Source organism: Sapajus apella, unplaced genomic scaffold (assembly GCF_009761245.1).
Source record: "Sapajus apella isolate SASKATOON/1434 unplaced genomic scaffold, GSC_monkey_1.0 scaffold2889, whole genome shotgun sequence".
Taxonomy (NCBI): domain Eukaryota; kingdom Metazoa; phylum Chordata; class Mammalia; order Primates; family Cebidae; genus Sapajus; species Sapajus apella.
The window spans coordinates 1-8,424 of NW_022439815.1; the positions used below are offsets into that span (position 1 = coordinate 1).

The 8,424-nt window shown below is 33.3% G+C and overlaps 1 long non-coding RNA gene across 1 annotated transcript; it reads left to right on the forward strand.

Moving 5' to 3' along the window:
* Window positions 1–6,573: 6,573 nt before the first annotated feature.
* Window positions 6,574–8,423, forward strand: LOC116547385. Its single transcript, XR_004267045.1, has 2 exons — window positions 6,574–6,860; window positions 8,338–8,423. It is a non-coding gene; the product is annotated as an uncharacterized LOC116547385 (long non-coding RNA).
* Window position 8,424: the final 1 nt, after the last annotated feature.

The window sequence follows — 8,424 nt, forward strand, 5'->3', positions numbered from 1 at the left end:
CCTTAGTTATGATGGTATAATGCTAACTCTGTATCTTCTTGACATAGGTATTTAGTGCTATAAATATTCTTCTTAATGCTGCTTTTGCTGTATACAAGAGGTTGCATATATTGTGTCTCTGTTTTCATTTATTTCATGGATTTTTAAAATTTCTCCTTTTATTTTGTTGCTTATTTAAAAGCCATTCAGGAGCAAGCTGTTTAATTTTCAGGTAATTGTTTGTTTTTGAGAACTCCTCTGGGTATTAATTCCTATTTTTATTCCACTGTGGCCCAAAAAGATGTTTAGCATAATTTTGATTTTTCTAAATGTATTGAAACTTGATTTATGACTGAGCATGTGGTAAAACTTAAAGTGTGCTCTGTGTGTGGATGAGAAGAATGTATATTATGTAATTGTTGGGTGTACTATTCTGTAGATGTCCATTAGGTCCAATTGATCTAGCAACAAATTTGAGTCCAGAATTTCTTTGTCGGTTTTCCGCCTTCATGATCTTTCTAATAATGTCAGTGGGGTGCTTAAGTTTTCCACTATTATTGGGTGTCTGTATAGGGCTTTTCCTGGTCTTAATTGTTTTATTAATCTGATTGTTCCAATATTGAATGAGTATATTTAGAATAGTTAAATCTTCTTGGTGAATTGAATCATTTAACCTTATTTAATGCTTTTTTTGGCTACTCAAAAAACTATTATTGGTTTAAGGTATGTTATACCTGATGCAAGCGTGATCCTGCTCTCTTCATTTTCCAATCGAGCTATACATCTTTCTTTGTTTTTTTATCTTGCACCTATGAGAGTCACTACATATGAGATGGACCTCTCAAAGAGAGCAGAAGGATGGGTCATTTTTTTCTCAATCCCATTTGCCACTCTATGTTATTCTAGTGGAGACTTTAGACAATTTACTTTCACAATTAATATTGATATGTGTGGTTTTAGTCCTGTCTTACTGTTTTTCACTAATTGCTTTCTAGTCTTGATTGCACAGTAGCTTTATAGAGTCTGTGGACTGCATGCTCTACATGTGCTTTTATGTCGACAAATATTCTTTCATTTCTATGTTGAGAATGCCCTTAAGCAACTCTTCAATGGGCTGTTTGGTGGTAACAAATTCCCTGACTGACAGTTTGTCTGGGAAAGACTTTATTTCTTCTTTGCTTAAGAAGGTTAGTTTGGCGGGATAGGACATTCTTGGCTTTTATTTGTTTTCTTCCATAATGCTAAAAATGGGCCTCCAATCTATTATGACTTGTAAAGTTTCTGCTGAGAAGCCCATTGTTAGTCTGATGAATTTTCCTTTATAGGTAATACAGTCTTTCCCTCTAGCTGCATTTAAGATTGATTTCTTTCATATTGACCTTGGATAGTCTGATGACTATGTTTCTTGGGGATGGTTGTCTTATATACTATCCCATAATAGTTCTCTGTATTTCTGTATTTTTCTGTCAACCTCTGTACCAAGAGAGGGGACATTTTCCTGAATTTTATCCTCATGTATGTTTTTCAATTTGATTACTTTCTCTTCTCTCTCAGGAATTCCAATAAATCATAGATTTGATTGCTTTACCCAATCCCATATTTCTCTAAGACTTTGTTTATTTTTTAATTGTGTTTTTTTTAATCTAACTCTTTGATTTTAAGAACCATTTTTGAAGCTCTTAAATTTTTTCACCTGTTTTGTCTAGTCTGTTGTTAGCAACTTTTTTATTACTGATTGAATTTTGGAACTTATAAGTTTGTTTTGAATATCAATTGTATTTTGAAATTCTTGTAATAAATTTTTCCAGAAGTTCTGTTTGGTTCTGTCTTCATATAGTTGTGTCATCTTTCAAATCCTGGATCTTTTTTCCATTTCCTTTGTGTTGGATTACAACTTTCTCTTGGATTTCATTTATTTATTTATTGCCGTCCTTATTTTGTTTTATGTATGCCATTTAGATGTTTTATTCTGGTTAGGATTTGTTGCTAGGGAGGTATTGGGATCCTTTAGAGGTAATGAAACACTGGCTTTTTGTATTGTTGGAGTTCTGCACTGGTTCTTTCTCAATCAAGGGAACTGGTGCTTACTTTTTTTGAATTTGCTGTTCCTTTAATTTTTTCATTGTTTATTATCTCTTTTCTTAAGGGCATGGCTGGGGTGTATTTTGTGAATGATCAATTGGTATCATTTCTGAGTGCTTTCATAGGTACAGGGCTCTGTACACGTTCCTCGGTTTCAGATGGCTTTCCCGATAGTTGCTTGGTGTAGCAGTGGTGTAATTCAGTATGACTTCCAGCAGATGACGCATCAGAGTAAGAGCCGGCAGGTAGGCTCTTACTCTTTTCGCCTTCTGCAGGGGTGGAGTAATTGGAGAAGGAGGAAAAATATTCTTCCCCCGCTACATTGGTCTTCGTCAGGGATGGAACCGCTGGAGAAGCCTGAGAAGCACCTATTTCAACTCATGCTCCCTGGGCCCCCATGGGGGAGCTGCTGCTGCCTTCAGCAGTTACTGGGGATGGGGGCAGGGGGCAAGAGACCCCCCACTGCAAGTCGTTATTGTCTTTGTTGTTTTCTCTGTCCATGATTGGCACCACATTCACATTTCCTTTGACCACCTTTGGCGCTGTCAGGCTGTGCTACTCTCTTCTTAGTGGTAGTCCACACCAAAGATTAGACCCTAAGAGAGTAGAGTTCACCTTCTCCCCACTTCTTAGAGCTAATGGGACAGTCTTCCCAAACTGACCAATGACACACACAGACTGGATCGAGGTTGCTAAGCTGTCACTAGTGACAAGCCATTCCACTCAGAAGAAACCTAAGTTTCAGCAAATTTACTCCTGCTCAAGTTTGGCAATGGGAGGGAGCTTAATTCCAGCATCTGCTGCTGTGGTGCTCTCCACATTCATTGCTCAGATCTGACTGTGGGGGCTCTTACCCTACTCCAGAGAAAGCACTCCAATCTCTCGTCTTATACTGGCCAGGCCAACGTCTGCAGTGGCTATGGTTGTCAGGTTATCAAACAGTGATTGACTTTTTTGAACTCTGATTAAAAATTGCATTCTCCTCTCAGTTTTGGGTCTGAGAAAATGCCTGCAGACTTTTCCAGTGTCTTTTCTTCTCTGTGTCTCTTTGTCTTTCCTGGAGCTATCTCCTGGGCTTAGAGAAACAGATGCTCTCCCTTGGCCTGGATTGCAAAGATCGCTACTGAAAAGTGATATACAGAGGGAGACTAGCTGCCCCTCTCACATATTGAGGCTTCATCCACGTAATCAGCCAAATATGACATTATGAGGGCAACTTACACATCTTCTCCTCCCTAGCATCTGATGTGACCTTGAGTCTTCCAGTGAATTCCCTTTTTTTTTTAATTATTTAAAGCTCACAGAGTTGAACTTCATGCACTGTTTAGCTATTTCTAAGTGGCTGACGCATGCTGGTGGTCTCTAATCCACCATCTTAGAAACAAAAAAAGAAACCCAAAACTCTGTAGTGTATTTTAATAGTGATTTATCTGCAACATCCAGTACCATAAGTTTAACTTATTGGAAATAATTTACATGAAATAGTTAATCACTTCTTTGCAGAAATTAGGAGTACTTCAGGAGTTGAAACATAATGTCTACTGATATTTTGTATGCCAAGGTTTCTGAGAAATTTTTGTCTGCAATGTTCTTTTTCTTTGGCAAAACATAAGTTCCCATGAGTTAGGATGTACCTATTTGTTCTTTCTTTAATCATATAAATATTAATTGATAAATATATGATTTGTTAATAGAATGACATGTATTTAAAATAATATAAACAGATTTAAAATATAGCTAACAGAAAATTTTTTTTCTTTTATTTATTTATTTTTTAAATTTTATTGCATTTTAGGTTTTGGGGTACATGTGAAGAACGTGCAAGATTGTTGCATAGGCACACACGTGGCAGTGTGATCTGCTGCCTTCCTCCCCATCACCCACATCTAGCACTTCTCCCCATGCTATCTCTCCCCAACTCCCGTCCCCCCGCTGTTCCTCCCCTATTTCCCCCCAACAGACCCCAGTGTGTAGTGCTCCCCTCCCTGTGTCCATGTGTTCTCATTGTTCAACATCCACCTGTGAGTGAGAACATGTGGTGCCTGATTTTCTGCTCCGCTAACAGAAAATTATATTGCTACATGGGTCATTTGACTCTTTTTTTTTACTACATCAAGAATATAATCTAATTAAAATTGAACATAAAAAACAGAAACATGAAACATTCCCCGAGATATAAACATAATCCATTTATATTGATATCATTATAATGTAAATATCTCATTATAGCTTTATAATATAATGTAATTATATAGATTTCAAAACTGAATGTTTCTTAAGTTAGGTTATAAAGTATAAAGTGAAGAATAAAGAAACCAAAGAGAAAAAGCAAATGAATCAGCAAATCTGAATGAATTAGACTCAACTGAGCCATCAATTATTCCACTTCTCTTAGAGAATTTCATTTCTTTCCTTATTCTAGAGCACTATTGCTGGCTTATTGGATGTTAGTAGAAAAAAAATATACCTTATACATTATAAAATAAATATATATTTTCAACTACATAAAATACTTAATTTTAAATTACATATTTTACAGCTAGAACTAAATTTGATAGGCTGTGGAAAACCAGATATGCATAAATTAAACAATAGTGCTTTATTCAAATAAAGTGAAATGTAGAACAATTTTTCATTATTAATAGTAAAGTCAAACCTCCCTACCTCATCCCCATATAGTTAACAATATTTTATGTGTGAGATTTTCTGTAATATTAATCACACTTTGATTAAAATAAAAATTACAGGATAGAAAACAGAACTTTTATATAAATTTGTCTCTAGGATTGTTTCATGTTCATGTTTTTTAGTGTCCACTTTTAATTCTAATGAAAATAATTCTATAATTTTATGTGAGACCAATAATATGCTATGACAAAAATAATAGAGTGTAATATTCTTGAAATGTTAATATTTATTTTCATGGTACGGGTAAAGAGAGAATTTAATTTATATTTAGGTTGTCCAGCTTATTTCTGGTCAAAAAAGTCATGAAGAGCAATAATTTTTGTCATGAAAATATCAAATGCATGTGGGACGGTTTTAAGTTTTAGAAACTTCTAACTTATTTGCAGATACTCATTTACAAGCTGATTTGTATTTATATGTATGCTCTCTTTGTGCAAAAGTTTTAAGGCTGCTGGTTTCTCATAAAGTTATAGAAAATGAGATAGCAAAACAAAAATAGAAAATCATAGTCAAAGGAGAAAATAGCACACTCACACAATATACATCTCAATGCCTTTTTTAATGCATGAGCTTCAAATGTGTCTCTAAGTTCCACAGGAAAAAAAAAAAGGCACAAAAGGATAACTTAAGCAGTTATCTAATTTTCATTTTTTGTAGAGATGATGAATACCAGTTTATTAGGAGGAAAACTATCATTGAAATTTTGAACAGTATTTTTCATCTGCAGCATTATGTAAAGGAAGAGTGATGTAAGGATAGTGTATATCCTTAATACATCCAGAAAGTTTAAATCACTGTCACCTAGTATTTTTTTATTTTCTTCTTACAATATTAGATAAATGTTGAGAAAATGACATTGATATGTAAATACATAAAGAACATGACTTCTGTTACTCCTTACTAATCTGTTGCAGGAACATAGAAAATCTTAAGGACTGGAAAACTTTTATTTTCATAAATACTGGTTAATTTGTGTGTATGTGGAGGAGCCAGAATGCTGAGCTATTTATTTTAAGATAGGGGAAAAATCCGTACCCTTTTAACAATTACAGGGCTGCAGGTTATTTACTCTATTCTCTTGGGACATTTTGTAATTTCTTTTTAAATTACAGATATATGAAAGAAGGTAATGGTTCAGAAGAAGAGGCAGGTAAATTGTGAGAATGGAAGGAACACGTGGTAAGAAAAGATAAGAAAAATAGATAAACTAATGCAAGGGGTAAAATGAGCAAGGACTAAGGAAAAATAAATAGGTTTTGATAGCAGGGAAGAGAGAAACAGTAAAAAACAAATGAACAATATGATTCATGTTTCACTTACTACCGTATTTACAATGTACTGAGTAAAGTCAGAGTAAATCTTATACCTAAACATTCTAAGATAACTATTTTCTTGAAACAGTAGAAATAGATCCAATAGGCTTTAGATATTGCAATCATCAGACATAAATATAAAATAAACATGTTTAGTATAGATGAAGTATTAGTATATAAAGTTCTGAACACAGAACAAGAAGGTTTTTTTCAATGAAATGTTTAAAAAATATAATGGTGTAGTCAAAGTTTAAAAATCAATGATAGATTAGCTAGCAGATTAGACACAGTTAAAGGAAAAATTAATACATTTTATGATAGATAAAATAAATTATATAGAATACAGTTCAGAAAAACAGAAAATATGGAATAAGTCTATATGAAGGATCCTGTGATATATTTCGACAGGTTTAAACAGGAATGCATCAAGAAAGGGAAAGGAGAAATGCTCAAAAAGATAATGGTTAAATTTTTTTCCTTTTTGTTAAAAAAGCTATTAATCTTAAAATCCAGAGGCATTCAAAAGATCCAAGTTATGCAAAGCTGGAATCTTGGGACAAAGGAAACCTATATATCCTCACTAGTCATTTGTACTATCCCTTGTTTCCTGTTTACTCTTTTGTGAGGTCACTCCACATTCCTGGCCTCTAGGCAATGCTTTCTATCATTGCTGCTTCCAATAAAACTGTTTACAGCCATTGTAATTTGTGGCCTTTTACCTGGATGTAGTCAGGGCACACTAATCTTCCAATCTGTCCCCTCTGCTTCTCCCTGGTTCTGCAAATAGCATTTTCCTAGGTAAGTCTTCTATTAATACATAGTTCCTAGTTAAGTTGTACCCTCCACAGATTCTGACTCCAAGTCTTCTCATTTCTAACTTCACTATCATATGAAGATCAACGCTCTCTCTCCCATATCTCAGCTATGTCTTAACTTTCTTCCAAGGAACTGGATTCCTTATGTTTCACACAAGACTTGAGAAAAGATGAGGAGCCAGAATCTCTTAATTAATCTCTGCCTAAATGTGCCCTGCTTGCCTTTTTATAATGCCACAGTTATACTGTGTTGATGTAGGTTCCCAGGATTTCACCAGGAAATACTCTCAAGTCTCCTCATATTGGCCTTCTTCTCATTTTATTTGGCTTATAATGTTTCACATCCCTTGTTTCTAGGAAGTACAAACAAGGTCTAGAAAGGGAGAGCCTACATATGTGAGGTAATTAACTAAAGCTCCGTGATTCAGTCTCCTTGTTAGAGAAGTTGCAAAAGAGAAAAATAGGCTGATTTCAAAAATAAAAACAAAAGGAGGAAAATCACAAATATTTTCCATATGAGAGAAACATTAGTGAATTCATTGTTTTTTCTTTGTTTCTTACTTAAGTGTACATTTTACACAGCCCTCTTCTATCTGGAAGCTAACACAAATGAATTTCAAATCATCAGAAATTCATAAAGGATATGCATAATAATTGTTCCCCTATGAATTGAAGTCAGTCGCTAATATAATATAAATTAAGGCAAATATTATAGGGAAAATATGTTTTAATTAATTCATACATTTTTATTGTGTCATCCTTATACTCAATTGGGTTCTTAATAAGTTGCTAAGTGTTCTTCATAAACGTTTGAAGTTTTTAGGAATTCATGAAATGCATTCTTGTTTACTTGATATAAAAGTTAATTATAATCTCTTATTGATCTCAAAAAACAAGGAAATAATACTTTATGCTATCTCTAGTCTACAGTATTATTATTATTTTTATTCACCATAAGAAATTATACAAAATTTATGAATTATTTAATAAGAAAATGAAGATATTATTAATGGAGAAAATTTGGTAAACTAATAACTCAAGGATAAGGGAAACTAACCTCTTAGAAAAGCTGCGAAATCTATAATTATTTAAAATACTATTTATTAACATAACCAGCAACTATTTTATGTATATCAGAATATTCCTATTTTTTGAGCATATTAAGCTAATTATTGAGATAAGATGTTCCAATCTCAGGGAAATATTTCAATTTTCATAAAAACTACATTTTTGTTATTAACTGATATCCCTGAATCCTGAACTGGCTTTGGGGTAAATATTCATTGTTTTCCATTTAACATTTTATCTTTATGAAAAATTTATGTGATATCTGAAATATTACTTAATAAATTCTAAGCAGTGTTATTGTATTACAACTAATATTTAGAATTTAAAATAACTAATAAATTCTTATCAGCTTCAAGAAAACTTAAAACAAAACTGAATTCCTATAATTTCAGATATAACCACCCTTTCCAGCAACAACAATGAAAATATCATTAAAGTTTTACCACTGGTTTATTCTCTACATAATAAATGGATACTTT